This window comes from Psammomys obesus, unplaced genomic scaffold (genome assembly GCF_907164565.1).
Source record: "Psammomys obesus unplaced genomic scaffold, mPsaObe1.curated_primary_1811, whole genome shotgun sequence".
NCBI lineage: Eukaryota > Metazoa > Chordata > Mammalia > Rodentia > Muridae > Psammomys > Psammomys obesus.
Window position 1 is genome coordinate 3,239,306 of NW_026587759.1, and position 19,303 is coordinate 3,258,608.

A 19,303-nucleotide genomic window follows, 5' to 3' on the forward strand; every position below is an offset into this window, starting at 1 on the left:
CTTTCTTTCTTTCTTTCTTTCTTTCTTTCTTTCTTTCTTTCTTTCTTCTTTCTTCTCTCTGTTTGAGAGGAAACATTTTTATCTACCAGAGGCACTTAATGCTGCACAGACAGTCATAGCTGCCAGAGGTTCCTTCCATGTTCAAGGAAGCAAATGCTAGAGTTGCTGATCCCCTGCCTGTGAGGACAGAGGTAAGGAGGGGAAAAGCAGGCACGCTCCTGTCACTCAGGTCCAGCACTGTGCACAGCTCTTGTAATCCACCAGCTCCCCTGTTGAAGCCACAAGCTGATCTCCTTCTCTGCACTCTCCACAGAATCGCTGCCGTGAATGAAGCTCCCGCCCACTTGGATGCAAAAGTCTCCTCCTTGGACGGTCCCACGCTTAGAGTCCGTGGAGCCGGTCTCTCCAAGCATCATGTGACCTGTCTTCACAACATTCAGCGTCCCCCCAGGCCCCCCTTACCATAGCAACCACTGGTCCTGAGTGCATGTATTTCACCAGGCCAGCAAGGAAGGGACGGTTCCTCTGGTCTTCGTAATAGGAAGGTCCTTGAGAAGGTCCTCTGATGTCTGCATAAATTTCAAGCCAACAAGGAGAAATCCCTTCTGTTTAAAATGCTTGATGATCTCTCCCACCGTCTCCCACTGAATCCTGTCCGGATGGAGAGCAATGAAGATGTGCTCACAGTTGGCCACAGTCCCCTTCAGAAGTTAGGTCTTTAACGTGAACGGGCTTCTAACATACCTAGGAATCTGATCCTCTAGTTCTTACAATCATGTGCCTCTTCTCTGATAATCTTTTTTTTTTTTTTACTTATTTTTAAAACTTTTTATTTTTATTAATTACAGTTTATTCACTTTGTATCCCCACTATAGATCCCTTCCTCCTCCCCTCCCAATCCCACTCTTCCTACCCCTTCTCCACCCATGCTCCTCCCCCAGTCCACTGATAGGGGAGGTCTTCCTCCCCTTTCTTCTGATTCTAGTCTATCAGATCTCATCAGGAGTGACTGCATTGTCTTCCTCTGTGTCCTGGTAAGGCTGCTTCCCCAGCACGGGGAGGTGATCAAAGAGCAGGCCAATCAGTTCATGTCAGAGACAGTCCCTGTTCCCATTACAATGGAACCCACTTAGACACTGAACTGCCATAGGCTACATCTGTGCAGGGGTTCTAGGTTATCTCCATGCATGGTCCTTGGTTAGAGTATCAGTCTCAGAAAAGACCCCTGTGCCGGGATTTTTTGCTTCTGTTGCTCTCCGTGTGGAGCTCCTGTCTGACAATCTGAGCCTTAGGTGCAGGAGTATTTGGTAGATAGGTCCATTGGAACTGGTGTCCCTGACTTCTTTTATTTTTTTTTTAATTTATTTTTTTTCATTTTTTTACAACTTGTTCATTTTATACCCCGATTGTAGCCCCCTCCCTCATCTCCTCCTAGTCCCACCCTTTCTCCCTCATCCCTCCTATCCCTTTCCTCTAGTCCACTGAAAGGGGGAGTTCTCCTCCCCTGCTATCTGACCCTAGCTTATCAAGTCTCATCCTGACTTCCTGGAATCTCTTTCTCTGGGGCCTGGCAAAGCTGCATTGCCAGGGGCAAGTGATCAAAGAGCAGACAATTGAGTTCATGTCAGAGACAGCTCCTGCTCCCCTTACTCAGGAACACACATGGCGACTGAGTTGCCTATAAGCTATATCAGAGCAGGCAGTCTAGGTGTTCTCCAGGTTGGTCGTTGGTTGGTGCATCAGTCTCTGTAAGCCCAGCTGGGTGCAGATTTTTTTGGCTTTGTTGTTCTCCTGCAGAGTTCCTGTCGCTTCTAGGTCCTTCTATCTCCCTCTTCTTCCCTAAGACTTCCTGTGCTTTGCCCAAAGTTTGGCTATGAGTCTCAGCAACTGCTTCCATCTCCTGTTGGGTGGAGCCTTTCAGAGGACCCTTATGGTAGGCTCCTGTCCTGTTCCCTCTCTTCCACCACTTTCAGTGTCTATCCTGTTTGCCATTCTGAATGACATTTAAGCATCCTCCCTAGGATCCCTTGTTATTTAGCTTCTTTAGGTCTGTAGACTTTAGTATGTTTATCGTATATTATATGGCTAATACCCACTTAAAAGTGAGTTTGTACCATCAGTGTCTTTCTGGTTCTGGGCTGCCTCACTCAGGATGAACTTTTAAAGTTCTAGCCATTTGCCTACGAATTTCATGATTTCCTTGTTTTTAGTAGCTGAGTAGTATTCCATTGTGTAAGTGTACCACAATTTCTGTATCCATTCCTCCATTGAGGGTCATCTGGGTTGTTTCCAGATTCTGGCTATTACAAATAAGTCTGCTATGAACATAGTTGAACAAATGAGCTTGTTGTATGGTGGAGCATCTTTTGGGTATACACCCGGGGGTGGTATAGCTGGGTCTTGAGGAAGCACTATTTCCAGTTTTCTGAGAAAGTGCCAGATTGATTTCCAAAGTGTTTGTACAAGTTTACATTCCCACCAGCAACGGAGGAGGGTTCCCCTTTCTCTACATCCTCTCCAGCATGTGTTGTTACTTGAGTTTTTCATCTTAGCCATTCTGATGGGTGTAAGATTGAATCTCAGAGTAGTTGTGATTTTCATATCCCTGATGACTAAGGATATTGAGCATTTCTTTAAGTGTTTCTCTGCCATTTGATATTCCTCTGTTGAGAATTCTCTGTTTATCTGTATGCCATTTTAAAATTGTATTATTGTGTGGTAAGCCTCAGGTGGCTCAGTTGGTGAAGCTCCAGGCTCTAAGTCTGGAGGTAAGGGGTTCAAACTTAAATAAAGCTCCCTGAATTCTTCATTAGCCCCTTTCATGTTTGTATATAAGAGGACTTTTGAGTGTTTTGAGTTAATCTTATATCCAAACACTTGCTGATGGTATTTATCAGCTATAAGAATTCCTTGGTAAATTATGTGTACTTAGTAGCTTATGTATGCTATCATATCATCTACAAATAAAGACACTGATTTCTTCCTTTCCAATTTGCATTCTCTTGATATCCTTTAGTTGTTTCATTGCTCTAGCTAGAACTTCAATACCATGTTGAATAGATATGGATGGAGAGAGTGGACAGCCTTCCCTTGTTTCTGATTTTAGTCAAATTGTTTTGGGTTTCTCTTCATTTTGTTTGATGTTAGCTATAGGTTTGTTGTAAATTGCCATTATCACGGTGAGGTATGCCCCTTGTATCCCTGATCTCTTCAACACTTTTATTATGAAGGAGTGTTGGATTTTGCCAAAGGCTTTTCCAGAGTGCAATGATGATGTGTTTTTGACACATTTTCATGTATTGAACCATCCCTGCATTCTTGGGATAAAGCCTACTTGAACATGGTAGGTGATTTTTCTGATGTGTTCTTGGATTCAGTTTGCAAGTATTTCATTAGAAAAATTGTTATGTATTATTTTTCATTGTTGAGTCTTTGTGTGGTTTGGATATCAGAATGATTGTGGCCTCATAAGATGAATTGGGCAATGTTCCTTCTGTTTCTATTTTGTGGAATAGTTTGAGGAGAATTGGCATTAACTCTTCTTTGCAAGTCTGATAGAATACTGGGCTGAAACTGTGTGGCTCTGAGCTTTTTTTGGTTGAGAGACTTTTAATTACTCCTTCTATTTCCTTCACCCTTATAGGTCTATTTAAATTGTTCATCTGATCTTGATTTAACTTTGGTAAGTTGTATCTATTGAGAAATTGTCCAGTTCTTTTAGATTTTTAAATTTTATGGAGTAAAGTTTGTTTGGAATATGATCTAATGATTTTTTAGATTTCTTTGATGTCTATTGTTATGTCTTTCTTATGTTTCTGATTTCGTTCATTTGCGTATCTGTTTTTTTAGTTAGTTTGAATAGAAGTTTGTCTATCTTGTTGATTTTCTCAAAGATCCAACTGTCTGTTTCATTGATTATTTTTTATTGTTCTTTTTTGCTTCTATTTTATTGATTTCAGTCCTGAGTCTGATTATTTCCTACTGTCTACTCCTCTTGAGTGTATTTGCTTCTTTCAGTTCTAGAGCTTTAGGGTGTGCTGTCAAGTTTTTAGTATGAGATCCGTCCAATTTTTTTATGAAGGGACTTGATGAAATGAACTTTCCTCTTAGCACAGCTTTCTTTATGTCCCATACATTTGGGTATTTTGTGCATTCATTTTCATTGAATTCTAGGAATTCTTTAACTTATTTCTTTATTTCTGCCTTCACCCAGTAGTCTTTTAGTATAGAGTTGTTCAGTATCTATGAGTTCTAGGTTTTCTATTGTTATGTTCTTTTGGATATCCAGCTTTAACTTGTGGTGGTCTGATAGGATTCAGGGAGTTATTTCAATTTGCTTGTTTGTGTTGAGATTTGCTTTGTGCCTGAGTATGTGGTCAGTTTTGGAGAAAGTTCCACAAGGTGCTGAGGAGTTATATTCTTTTGTGTTTTCTCCCTAAGCTTTCATCAAGGGATTTATTAACTTTCTCCAATTATTTGTTTGTATTTTCCTGGATTTCTTTCTGAGATTTATTCATTTCGTTTTTAACGATCTCTGTGTTGGAATACTATGTTGTAAGTTAATTGGGCTCTAGTGGAGTCATATGTCCCTGATTGTTATTGATTGTGTTCTTAAGCTGGCATTTAAGCATCTGGGTTTGTGTTGATTGTATAACTAGGTGCTGATTTCTGTATTTGTCTCTGTTGGGTAGATGTTTTTTTTCTTGATTTTTGTTTCTTTGATTTTTCAGAATTGTGATGGTCGTGTGTTGCTTGCTCTCTTGACCTGTTCAGCTGCTGTGTTGACTGGGAATGCCTGCTGGTGCTGGAGGCTGGGGTGCAGGTTGGAGCAGGGGGAAGGAGGTCAGGTGGGATCCACAGGAAGAGTAGACTACAGGAAAGGGAGGATGCGGCTGAAGTTCTGTTGCAGTACTAGCTAGGGAGGAGTCTGGATGATTACTTTGACTGGACAAACAAGAGAGAAGGTTTGCAGGCAGCCAATTTGGTATGACAATCAGGTATGACTTGTAGATGAGCATGGGGTGTCCTATGAAGTTGAATGCAGGGACACAGCAAGGAGTAGGGGGAGGGGTGGAAGGCTAGGATGTGATGGTCTGTGAGATCCACAGGAGGCGTGGTCAGGAAAAAAAGGTTGCAGCTGGTGTTCTGTTGTAGCACTAGGGCAAATTAAAAAAAAATTAGGGATTATTCTGGTTTATTACAGTGGCAGTTGGTAGGTTCTTCTCAAAGATCCATGACTTCAGTATTACTGAGTAATTCAGTATTACTGAGATTTCAAGGGCTTAAGCTCATTTAGGTCTTGGTTACTGGTAAGGTATGAATGCCACTACCACACCCTTAGGGTAATCATGCCACAGTGCTCATTTTGTGGTTCATAGGTGCCATAGATTGGTAGGACTGCTGGTTGCCTCCCTCTCTTGGGAGCCTGCATGCTTATGCTGGTATCATGAAAAGCAATCCTCAAGGAGGAGGCATTCAGGCAGTTCCAGCAAAGCAGCTTCGGACTCTGCTTCTGAAGTGCAAGATGCCTTCAGCAATAGGGACTTTTACTTCCTCTCAGTTAGCAAATAGTTTTGATGAGTTGCACATCTATCACTATGCTGAGCTCAGTGAGGAAATTCAAATAATAAATCAATTTCCTTACTATTTACCCTTATTACTCAGCAAATACTTTTCTGAAATGTGATCACTCTGTTTTATTCGTTGTTTGTGTGGGTGTTGGGTAGGTGGTGTATATGTGTAAGAGCTCAAGCATGTGTGTGAGTGTGCACAAAGGTGAAGAAGTGCTTATGTATATGTGTGTATATGAAGGTGAAGACCAGAGAAACACGTTGATCTCTTCCTCAATTACTTTCCACTAGGTCTTCTTTGTATAGAATCTCTTGGTGAATTCAGAGATCACAGGTTTGGATAGGTCAGTAGATCCAGGGTTCCTCCTGTCTCTGCTTCCCCATTCCCAGGCTTACAATCACTGACATGCCTGGCTATTTATGTGGATCCTGGAGCTATGAACACAGGTCTTCATGCTTGTGTGACAAGCGCTTTACTGATAGGCTGTCTAGAAAGCCCTTGATTTATTCACACTTAAAATAACTTTTCACAGTGTAAAAAGAAAATCTGGCTATACTTTATCAATATTTTGTGACAATTAATTAATTAATCCATCTTAAAAGAAGTGAAAGAATGATCAAAGCTGCAGCCTTGAGAGATCAGTTCAGACATGCTGGAGATAATTGATTTAATCAAGTAAATTTCCCAGGTAAATATGTAACATATAGTCTAACCGAAAGACCAGACTTTGAAAATGTACATAGCTAGAACACTGAATGCTTTTTGCTGTGTAATGACTTATCAAGATGTAGCAGTTGAGACAGAATTTTTAAATTTTATGTACTTTTATGTGCACGAGTGTTTTGTGTCCAGGTTTGTGTGTTTGCCATGTGCATGCCTGGTGCTCTTGGAGGCCAGAAGAGGCTGTCAGTGTTCCCTGGAACTGGGGTTATGCAAGTTGTGTGCTGCCGTGACAGTGCTAGGAATTGCACTCAGGTCCTCTGCCCCGGCAGCAGCTGCTCTTCACCCGCAGCCAGCTGTCCAGGCCTGAGGTCAATACTCAGGACTTCAGCACTCAAGTTGAAACTGTTGCTTTTTCTCTCCTCCATGTAAGAAGCCATAACTTACGCCCCTTGGCAGTCAAGGCGTTCCTGTCACATTTTATGTGTTAATACTTGGGTGAACTACAGAGCAAATTAAATGATTGATGATTGCTGCATAATCCAAGGCTGATTTCAACCAGTCAAAATGTTGTAGCTCTGGCTTAATTGTAAGAAAAGTCTGTGGCCTATCGTGTCTGTGCTAATTCTCGGTCAGGTGACTTTGATATGTCTTGCCAAGCTGTTCCTGAGAAATAAATTCACTATTGGTAAACAGAATTGCTAAGCCTTCTCTCACAAGATTTCAAGTTTACAAAAGAATGAGACAGCTGGGCAAAGGGTCAAAGGTGAAAGGTAGCAAGCCATTTGGGGCCTATTCTTTTGTGGAGCCTTTGGCTGCCTTTCAGACTGAGGCCTTGGAAACAGTTCACACAAAGGCCTTGTGCCAACAGACTACTGACAGTTGGCTTAGATAGGATCCTCTTTCAAAATCCTCTCCTTTGCTTTTTTTCTCATTATGTCTTGGTTTTAAAAATTTATAAAAATGAAAGGAATATTATACAAACCACCTATGTAAGTGAAATAACCAAGCAAACTTGGAAACCTGGGTATTATATAAAACAAGTTTAGATTAACTTTTTTTTTTTTTTTTTTTTTTAGAGACAGAGGTCCAGAAATTGAATTTATGAAGAACACACACACACACAGAGTTACTTTTGGGGGGGAGGTCAGAGTTTTTCTGTGTAGCCATAGCTGTCCTGGTACTCTGTCGACCAGGCTGGCCTCAGACTCAGAGATCTGCCTGCCTCTGCCTTCCAAATGCTATGATTAAAGGCATATGCCACAATTACCCATCAAAAATATTCTTTTGCAAAATTGATGGGAAAAGACATTTTGGAAAAATAATAAATACATTAAATAATAAAAAAATTAAAAACAATGGCAAAAAAAATCTTGGGTCATTTTAGAGCTTATCTAATCTGAAGTATTCCTGTGCTCATGAAGGATACCAAAGGCAGTTTAACAGTTTGCAGAGACATATTAATTTATTAGTTAACAAAATTTATCTATTATTTATATGCTATTTATTAGGATCTAATTCATTAGTATATGTTGTACTGACTGCTCCAATTTGGTGTCTTCTGAAGGAAGAAGGGGAGTTAGGATTCCTCAGAGCTTCTCATCTTCCTTTAGACATCTTTAGTGCTGTTGTTATTTATTTTTAATTTTGGGGTAGAAATTCATTTCAGCAGTAGAACAAACAAACACCCCAAGTAAGCACTACGTCTTCCTTCTCCAATGTCAGTGCCGTCTTCCCTTGGTTATTACTCTCGCTTACTGTCTTAGTTCCACGCGGTTGTAGATTTCTACAATTTCAGTTTGGGTAGACTTTCACCCCTAGATCTAGGATCGTTTGTTAATATAGATGTTTCACATTGCGGGGAATGTTTTGTTTGTTTTGTTTTTGACAAACTATCCGAGGCTAGCTGGAAACTCGGGATCCTCCTGTTTTGGTATAGAATGCTGGGGGTACGAGTGGGAAGTTCTGTCTGTACATTTCTCTTAACCACTGAGCATCCCTCCAGCCCCATCTGTACATTTCTAAGGGAGAAAACGATAGGAGATAGACAAAGATAGGTGATAAAGAACCTATTTCTTTCTCAATAAAAATATGAACCATTAATCACTCTAAAGGTGAGTATGCTTCTTTAGAATGCGATTACCAAGAGATCACCTGGCTGAAATGACAATAAGTACATTTCTTTAGAAAATACAGATTACGTCTTAGGGTGGGACCAAAGCGTGCAGTTTGCCTCACAACCAGGGAGAGGCCTTGTATTTTTACTTTATCTGTACCAGTGAGGCAGGCATGGGAGAGACGGCCTTTGCAATGTGCATTGTTTTTCTTTTTTATCCGAATACTCTCTTCCCTCCCTTTACTCCTCCCAGTTGCTCCCCACCTTCTCTCCCATATGAATCTACTCAGTTTCATTTTCACATATTGACAACATCCAGTTATTGGAAAGTGAGTTCCTTAAAAGTACAAAAATCATTGAAGTTTTAATGAGGTAAAACAAAACAAAACAAAACAGATTCATCACATTAATTTTATTGAATTAAGATTCTTCTTATTCATTCAAAGTGAAGAGAATATGCAGGTTATTTATGACAGTATAAGATAATGCTTCTGGGGCTGAGAAATTGTTCAGCAGTTAAGAGCACTTGTTGCTGATGTAGAAGACCTGTCTGGTTCCCAGGATCCACATGAAAGCTAACAACCATCTGTGACTACAATTCCAAGGGATCAGACACCCTATTCTGACATCTATGGGTATCATATATACAAGTGGTGTACATACATACATATGCAGGCCAAATGTCTAAATACATAAAATTATAATAAATATTTTAATAAACAAAATAATGCTTCTAATAATACTAAGCTTTTACAAAATCATGAATTTTTGTTCTTTACTAAAAATCAATAAAAATTAGAAAATAAGTGCTTGGAAGTGTCACAATAATCAGTTGGGGTGAGAATATTTACAAATATTTTATATTTTGTATTTTCTAATTACCCATTAACCAGGGAACACCTCAATAGTATTGTTTTCCAATATTGCATACTGCTTCCTCATAAATTTAAAGAGGGTAGCTATGTCTAATTAAAAATACAATCAATGATAAAAATAAACTTATGGAGGACAGTTCTTACTATTGGTTGAATGCAATTCAAAACAAAAAACAAGAAAGAAGAAAATACACTGTGTGTGTGGGTGTGTCTCTGTGTGTTTATACATGATGTGTAGCCTGGATTTATAATGCTAAATATTGTTTATTTCTGAATAATATAAATGACAGTTGATAAAGCTCTTGTTACTACTGCTGGGAGAAATTAAAAAAAAAAAAAAGATAAAATTCCCTGAAACAAAAGACACCCAAACTGCTGGTACTGATGTGACACGGACGAAGCCAAATGCCATCTGACATGCTCTAGGTGAAAGTAAGGATTTCTTGGCCAGCCATCTGAGCTTCTACAACCCGTATGTGGCTCTGTCGCTTGAGCTGTAGCTAGGAGGTAGTCTCCAGCCTCAGCAGCCTCTCGCTGAAGGCAACAGAAGAGAGCAATGGTAACAAACGTCACAAGGAACAGGAGAAAACGAGAGATGGGACCACTAAGAGCAAAACCAAGTGTCCCGATCTTTTTAAATATCTTTTTATATTAATTACAGTTTATTTACTTTGTGTCCCAGCTGTAGCCCCCTTCCTTATGTCCTCCTTGCTCCTCTCTAAGTCCACTGATAGGGGAGGTCCTCCTCCCCTTCCATCTGACCCTAGCTTATCAGGTCTCACCAGGACTGGCTGCAATGTCCTCCTCTGTGGCCTAGCTAGGCTGCTCCTCCCACGGGGGGTGGAGAGGTCAATGAACTAGCTGTGGAGTTCATGCCAGAGACAGTTCCTGTTCCCCTTACTAAGGAAGCAACCAAGTGTCCCTCTTAAACTGCATCCATGAACTATTTCATACCTCAAGGTGCCCAGGGACTTTCTCACAACACTTATACACAAGCTAAGAAAAGTGGCAAAAGAACTGAAACTGATTAAAAAGAAAAAAGTATTTGAAATACAATTAGAAATCCTATTGGTTTTGGGAAATGGCAGAGGGAGGTTCTCTACCAGGGTTCATGACTTCTCTAGCCACAGTAGTGGCTAGGTTTACAGGCCCCAGCATGAACTCCTTACTTTTTGAGTGGGCTTTAAATCCCACTGTACAGCTGTTGGTTATTCTCCAAGAAAAAAGTTTCTTTACTGCCACATTGTGGCTGTCTTGCCCGTCCAGTCATGGTTGCGGTTCACAGGTTTTACATCTGGGTAGAAGTGATTTCTTCTCTCCCTTGGCAGCTTGTATTACCTTCCCACACCATGAAAGCCATTTCTTAGGGAGGAGATTCCTAGCTTGATTAGTTCCAGCTTGATTCCTACGTCCAAAGTATGTGGTGTCTTCAGCAATGGGGTCTTACATTCTGAGAGGCAACCAAAGGAAACAACAACCTACATGTTTTGCGAGGTTCTTGGACAACCCTTACAAACAACTCAAAGCAAGGTTTCCCATGCCTAGAACGGGGTTTTGTTACAGAGTCTATTCCACAAAATAATACTTTGTGGAAAGTATTATTGCCCTAAGTGGCATAACTTCATTTAAATTATTTATGTATACACGTACACTTGCATATTATTTATTTATTTTTATTATTTAATTTTAAACTTTTAACTTTATTTATTTAGGTGTTCTCTTTACATTTCAGTTGTACTTCCCATCTTCCTCTCTTTTGGTCCCCTCATCCTCCCTCCTTCCTCCTTGCCTTCCCCTCTCCCTCAGGAAAAGGGGACCTCCCCAACTGACCCACCCCAGCACTTCAAGTCAAATCATGACTGAGAACATCCTCTTCCATGCTGGCCTGGCAAGAGAGCTCCACCAGGGAGATGTGATTTAAAAGTATTCAATACAGTCATTGTTAGAGACAACCCCTGCTCTGCTTACTAGGGGACCCACAAGACCAAGTTGCCCATCAGGTACATATGTGTAGGGGCCTAGATCCAGTCCATGCATGGTTCTTGGTTGGTGCTTCAGTCTCAGCAGACCCCCTTGGGTTCAGGGTAGCTGGCTCTGTTGGTCTTCTTGTGAAGCTCCTGTTTCCTCTGGGTTCTTCTAATCTTTTCCCCAACTCTTCCACAAGGCTCCCTGCACTCTGCCCAGTCCTTGGCTGTTGAGTCTCAGCATCTGATCATTTCATTCCTTTGCTGGTAGAGCTTCTCAGAAGATAGCTATGCTGGGCTCCTGTCTACAAGCCTAACAGAGTGTTGTTGTTACTGTCAGGGGCTGGCTCTCTTCCATGGGGTGAATCTCAGGTTGAGCCAAGGATTGCTTGGACTCTCCTCCATTGCGGTGGGAGTGCAAACTTGTACAACCACTTTGGAAATCAATCTGGTGCTTTCTCAGAAAATCAGGAATAGTTCTATCTCAGGACCCATACATACCACTCCTGGGCATATACCCAAAAGGAGCTGCACCATTCAACAAGGACACTTGCTCAACTATGTTCTTACATTTCTGTCAATGTAAAAACAATACATTTTAAATCCTGACACTGTTTAAAGTATGGCTAGAATCTCATACTATGTTAAGTAGTTGTAATAACAAACATTGCTAGTTTGTATTTGATTAAAAAAACACTTTGAAGTTTTGCCATTAAATATCAGAGTAAGAATATATATTGTTGGCTTACTAGGTATTTCTTAGTAATATGCATGTATATGTTGAATACTTTTTCTCCATCTTTAGAGTGGTCTCATGAAAATTTAATATGTTAATATGACAAATTAATAGATTTTAAAATGTTCATCGATCTATTCTCAATTTTCTGAGAGAAACCACCCTTCGTCATTATGCTCCCTACATATAGGCATATACATGAAAATGCACGTGGGCACACGGATGAGTCAGAAAGTTGCACACTTTCCATGACTGTACAGAAACTCAAGTTCAAGTGGAATTTTTCTTTTCATTTGTGCTAACATATGATACTGGCTTATAGTTTTTTTTAGTTCAATTTTGTCACTTTGAATATTAAGGCAATACTAAGTTACAAAGCAAGATGAATAACTTTTCCTATATTTTTAAAAGTACCATGCATGGAGATAACCTATAACCCCTGCACAGATGTAGTCCATGGCAGCTTAGTGTCCAAGTGGGTTCCATAGTAATAGGAACAGGGATTGTCTCTGACATGAACTGATTGGCCTGCTCTTTGATCACCTCCCCCTGAGGGGAGAGCAGCTTTACCAGGCCACAGAGGATGACAATGCAGCCACTCCTGATGAGATCTGATAGACTAAGATCAGAAGGAAGGAGAGGGGGACCTCCCCTATCAGTGGACTTGGGGAGGGGCATTCGTGAAGAAGGGGGAGGGAAGGTGGGATTAGGAGGAGAGGAGAAAGGGGATTATGGGGGGGATACAAAGTGAATAAAGTGTAATTAATAAAAGTTAAAAAAGTTTTTGGTATATCTTGTTCAAAATGGTTTTTTTTTTTAATGAGTAAATAATACTAGTACATAAACAACAAATGTTTGACACTTTCTTGTTGGTAATTTTTCATTTTCTAAATTTTGTTTACATTTTAGTTTATTTACATAAAATATATATTGCAGAATTATTAATACAGATTTAAGCTGTAGTAACTGTTTTGTTTGTTTGTCTTATTTTTTGAGATGGGATCTCATGTAACATAAGCTGGCCTTGAGCTCATTATGAAGCTAAGGATGACCTTGAATTCCCAACCTACCTGGGACTACTTCCCAAGTGTTGGATTATTATTATTGCTTGCTACAATGTCTAGTGGCCTAAATAAGCTTAAAAAACCTTTGATTTTTGGGAACATAGAAATATACCATATCGCTTGGTTTTGTTTTTTAAAAACAAATATTTCAATATTTGCCATTTTTATCAGAGTAACCAAAAATTAAAATGAAATATTTACCCATTAACTCTACAGGCATTTCTTCATTTTTTTCTTGTGTAATTTTCCCCCTCTTATTAAACATTGATTCTTTTCTCATACAATGAAACCTGAATGCAGTTTCCTTCCCTCTACTCCTCCCTTTTCCTACCCATCTTTCCCCCTTTCAGATTCACTACTCTTCTCTCGAATTATAAACGGACAGGTTTCTGCAAGATAACAACAGAACATAATAAAATGGAAGATAAAATGAAAACCATTATATGAAAGCTGGACATGACAAACCAATGGGAAAATAAGAGCTCCAAAAGAAGGCACAAGACTTGTTTTCACATTCAGTAGTCCCACAAATGTATTGAACTGAAAGTTGTGGTGAATGTGTGTGAACGCAAGGGACCTGTTGGAGGTGTGTGTGGGCCCTGTGCTCGCTTCTTCAGTGTCTGTGAATTCGTCTGAGCTTTGCTCAGTTGATTTAGAAGTCCTTGATCTCCTGGTGTCCTTCATTACCTTTATCTCTCCTCACTCTTTCTGTCTTCTTTTGTACAGGGTTCCCTGAGCTCTGAGGAAAGGGATTTAATGGAGAAATCTTGTTAGAGTTATGTGTTCCAAGGTCTCTTTCTCTCTCTCTGTCTCTCTGTAATATAAGGTTTTACATCTCTGTATTTGTTCCCACCTGATGCAGGAGGAAGTTTCTCTAATGATGGCTGAATAAGGCACCAATCTACAAGTATTAGTATAATATCATTAGGAGTCATTTTATTGTTATTTTTCCCCTAGACCAGTGATATTTGGTTTTATCCTAGATCTCTGGGCTATCTATGCTCTGGCTCTTGGTCACACAAGCCATGTCAGGTATGGATTTCTTCTCATTGAGTGAGTCTTAAGTCAAATCAGGCATCAGTTGGTTACACCCATAAGGCTTGTGACACAATTTCCATAGCATATTTTGCAGGCAGAACAGATTGTAGATCAAAGGTTTTGTGGTTGTGTTGGCATTTACTTTTCTCTTTTGGTTGCCTTCAGAGTACTCTTCTATGTTATAGACACTAAAACGTGGGGATGAAGTTTCTATATAGGCACCAGCTTAACCTCTCTATGGTTAAGGAGTTGTATGGGTGTTGTTTTAAGCAATGAGGCTTTGCTGTCAGTTTGTGGAGAGCAAACTATTGTCTTGTCAACAGCCAGAGTTGTTCGGGCCTTTCCATGGGACCCTTCTGTCCAAAAGCTCAATTGGATGAAACCCACTCCCAGCCCTGGAAGGTTTGTTTGGTAATAAGAGGTGGTCAATAGGGGTTTCCTCTTCCTCATTATTTGGATACTACATTAGGATCACTTTCATATATTATAAAAAATTTTCACTGCACTAGGTTGCCATACTGCCCTAAACTGTTCTTTAATTCTAACTGTCTCTCAACTCATTCTTTCTCCAAATCCTAATTCCATGCCTTCCCACCTGATCCTCCCATGCTGGTCCCCTCATCCTAAATCCAGTTTACCCTATAATCTATTCTATTTCCCCCTCTCAGGGAGAGCTATGTGTCCCTTCTAATTCTTTCCTCATGCTCAGCCTCTCTGGGTCTACAGATTGTAACATGGCTATAATTTATTTAATGGCTAATATCCAGATATAAGTGAATATATACCTATTTATTTTTCTTGTTCTGAGTTACCTCATTCAGGATGATTTATTTTTTCTAGTTCTATCCATTTGCCTACACATTTAATGATGTCATTTTCTTTTAAACAGTTGAACAATACTCCATTGGGTAAATGTACCACATTTTCTTTATCCATTCTTCTGTTGAGGGACAACTATGTTGTTTCCAATTTCTGGCTATTGTGAATAGAGAAGCAATGAACATAGCTGAGCAAGAGTCCTTGCGGTAGGATGAAATGTCCTTTGGGTGTGTGCTCAAGAGAGGTATTGTTAGGGCTTGAGGTAGATCGATTCTCATCTTTCTGAGAAATCACCATATGAGTTCTATAGTGGCTATACAAATTTTCACTTCCATCAGCAATAGAGGAATGTTCCCTTGCTGTACATCCTCCACAGCCTGAGCTGTCCCTTGTATTATTGATCTTAACCATTCTGACAGTTGTAAAATGGAATCTCAAAGCAGTTTTGATTTGCATTTCCCTGATGGCTAAGAATGCTGAATATTTCTTTAAGGGTGTCTCAGCCATTTGAGATTCCTCTACTGTGACTTCTCTGTTTAGATCTGTTCTTCCTATTTTATCTGGGTTTTTTTTTTTTTTTTGTATCTAGTTTTTTAACTTATATATATATTTACCTGGTATAATTCATTTTTTTTTTTTGTAAAAGGCAGATTGTTATTGTTCAACTTGGTGAGACAAGCCCCTTACTTCTGGGTTCAGTAATTCCCTAGATGGATTCACAGGACTCAGCACACAGTCATAATCATGACTAGTGTTAAGGCAGAAGTACACAGAGCAATTCTAGTAATGAAGGAAAATGAAGCTGAGTTTTGAGGGAAACAGCTCGAAGGATCTTCTTACAGAGCCATATAGGACAAACTTAGTTCCCTCAAGAGTAAGTTCTGAAGTGTGTCTGAAGTGTCTACTAGAGACCATTTTTGGAGACCCAGTGCCCACGGTGTTTATTGAAGGCTGGCCATGAAATGCCCTTTGCTTGGCATGCTCACAACACCAGACTTTCAGAAAGACAGCGGAAGTTAGCTTAACCATATTGTATGAACAGTTTAGATACAAGGAACCCTTGCCAGAGGTATAGCAGTGTGCCAAAACAAAAGTTTGCAGGGTCAACCCTGCAAATAGGCCTTTCTCCAGACATTCTCTAACTTAGATTCAGTATTAAAGGGGTTTTACTTAATCTGTGTGTATGTGAGCTTGTGTGTGTGTTTGGGTGTTTCTGATCTCTCATGTTGAAAATGTAGTTCCTAAAAACATTAATAAGATTATTTAATACTTCAGTATTAAAAATACCAATGTTATTAGTAACAAAATGGCTACCAGAAACAGCTCAAAAATTCTATTTAGTTATTTTAGTACTCATTGAGAATTTATTATTAAATTACTCTGGAGTCATTTGGAATAATTGTTCTCTGTGTGTTTAAGCCAGAAGCTTGATGTGGTTAGTTTATTTCCAACAACATTCTCTTTTATTAGCGTACATCATGGAAGTTTACAAACACAATTTGTTTCTGTTGTTTGTGTCCCTCACTTCTTTCCCATCTGCCTTCCTTCTCTTGAGCCTTATGACACTGGATAGTCCCATTCTCACTTTAATGTCACATGCTTCCTTTTGAACAACCTCCTTAAACTACCTGTCTCCTTTTCATAGTATTATACCTTCCAAATTCAGGAGATAACTTTAAAAATTATTAATGCCAATTTATTTTATAATTACCTTAAGTTTAAATTTGTATATAGTTTAAAAGAAGAAAATGAGGCAAATTTAGGAAGTCTGGTTTCAGATCTCCCTTCTTTACCTGCATCTTTTCTTCCCTGCAGGAATAAATTTAATTACCTTTCAACTTCTCTTTTATTTTGTTTAGAATGAGACCAAATTTATATTTTCTCTCCTTAGCAAATACAAACATTCTTTTTAAACTATCCATACAAAAATCAGGTTTTTTTTTTTTTTGTCTTTTAAAAGTTAATAATATTTTTGGGATTGCTCATGTATGCTATCAAATCATCTGTGAATAGTGATACTTTGACTTCTTTAAGTAGTTCCAAGGAAAGTTAAGTTTGGAGACCAGACAAGATGACATCTTTGAGAAAATTTAGCTCTTTTCTTTGAAAGGGCTAGGGATGTAGCTCAGCTAGGAAAGTGTTTCAGTAGTGTGTGCAAAAGCCCAGCATTTGACTCTCAGTACCATAAAAAATGGGTGTGGAGCATTTATGCAAACAACTTTAAGGTATTGAGTTGACTGTCTTTAGTATCTATACTATTATTTTTACAGGTATTTTATGTGAACTATCTTGCTGTTTATGTTCTATGTATTTGATTTTTTGTGCTTCACAATAAAAGGTGTAATAGCTGAAGCTTAAAAAAAATGGGTGTGATGGCACAGCCTGTAATTACAGCACTTGAAAGGTAGCTACAGAAAGATTAGAAGTTCAAAGTCATATTGGCCTAAGAGAGACCCTGTTTTAATAAAAATAACAATAAAAATTAAAAATGAAAGAAAACTGAAGTAAAAATGGCAACATGCCATCCCATGCTATAACTGATTAGCAACTTGAATGAAATGTTCTCACATTGACCCTTGGTTCAGTCTTTGGAACCCAACACTGTTCATACTTACTAACATATTTAAAACACACATGCAGCATATGAAAACAACATGGAGAGTCTTAATGAACTTTTCCTGATTTTTTGGACTATGATATTTGGCATAAAATTTATTTGTTCATTTCTTCTGTCATGTGTGTGTCAAAGTTACACCAACTGGTATGCATAGTAAATACATTCTGAACAAAGCACACACATTTTAATATGAACCAATAACATGCACGAGTTAACAAGGCTCTGTGAGAAAACCCTCCTGGGTCTTATAGTTGTCACTGTTCTACAGCAAAGTGCAAATAAGACAGAAACTGTAAGAACTCAAACGTCCCTCAACTGAGTAATGGATACAGAAACTGTGGTCCATTTACACAATGGAATACTACACAACAATTAAAAACAAGGAAATCATGAAATTTGCAGGCAAATGGTGGAAACTAGAAAAGATCATCCTGAGTGAGGTATCCCCAAATCAGAAAGACACACACAGTATGTACTCACTTATAAGTGGATATTAGATGTATAATATGGGATAATGATTAAAAAATGTATATACCTAAAGAAGCTGAGCAAGAAGGAGGACCCTGATTAAGAAGAAGGGCAAATGGGTTGGACATCAGACATCAGCGAGAAAACAAAGAACAAGACAGGAGCCCACCACAGAGGGACCCTGAAAGACTCTACCCAGCAAGGTATCAAAGCAGATGCTGAAACTCATAGCCAGATGTTGGGCAATGTGCAGGGAGTGTTATGAAAGAATGAGAGATGAAAGACCTACAGAGGATAGGAGCTTCACAAGGAGAGCAACAGAGCCAAAAAATCTGGGTAAAGGGGTCTTTTCTGAGATTGATACTCCAACCAAGGACCATGCATGAAGATAACCTAGAACCCCTGCACAGATGTAGCCTATGGCAGCTTAATCTCCAAGTGGGATTCCTAGTAATGAGAACAGGGGCTGTCTCTGACATGAACTCAGTGGCTGGCTCTTTGATCACCTTCCCCTGGTGGGGGAACAGCCTAGCCAGGCCACAGAGAAAAACAATGCAGCCAGTTCTTATGAAACCTGATAGATTAGAATCAGAGGGAAGGGGAGGGAGGAGAACCTCCCTTATCAGTGGACTGGGGGAGGGGCATGGGAGGAGAAGAGGAAGAGGGTGAGATTGGGAGGGGATAAGGGAGGGGCTCAGCTGGGATACAAAGTGAATAAATTGTAATTAATAAAAAATAAATAAATTAGTGTATCAAAGCAGATGCTGAGACCCATAACCAAGCCTTTGGCAAAGTGCAGGAAATCATATGAAAGAAGGAGTTAGTATGACCTAGAGGGGACAGGAGCCCCACAAGGTCCAAATATATCAGGGCACAGGGGTCTTCTATGAGACTGTTTTTCCAACCAAGGGCCATGCATGGATATAACCTATAAACCCTGTTCAGACATAGCTCATGGTAGCTCAGTATCCAAGTGGGTTCCCTAGAGTGGGGGACAGGAATTATTTCTGACATGAACTCAATGACTGGCTCATTGAGCTCCCCCTCCCCCCGAGGGAGGAGCAGCCTTACTGGGCCACAGATAAGGACAATGCAGCCAGTCCTGAAGATACCTGATAAGCTAGGATCAGATGGAAGGAGAGGAGGACCTCCCCTATCAGTTGACTCGGAAGGGGTCAGGGAGGAGATGAGGGAGGGAGGAGAGGATTGGGAGGGAAAGAGGGAGGGGGCTACAGTTGGGATACAAGTGAATGTATAAAATTATTTAAAAATAAAAAATAGGGGGGACAAGATGGTGGCCCCAGGAGAACACTGCGTCTGAGGTGCAGGACAACATTTTCTGTACAGCAACCAAGAGACCGAACTCTGTGCCCTA

At 39.7% G+C, this 19,303-nt stretch overlaps 1 pseudogene; it reads right to left on the reverse strand.

The window, feature by feature from the left end:
• Nucleotides 1-225: 225 nt before the first annotated feature.
• LOC129674144 (nucleoside diphosphate kinase A-like) lies at nucleotides 226-710 on the reverse strand (annotated as a pseudogene).
• Between the last annotated feature and the right edge of the window lie 18,593 nt (nucleotides 711-19,303).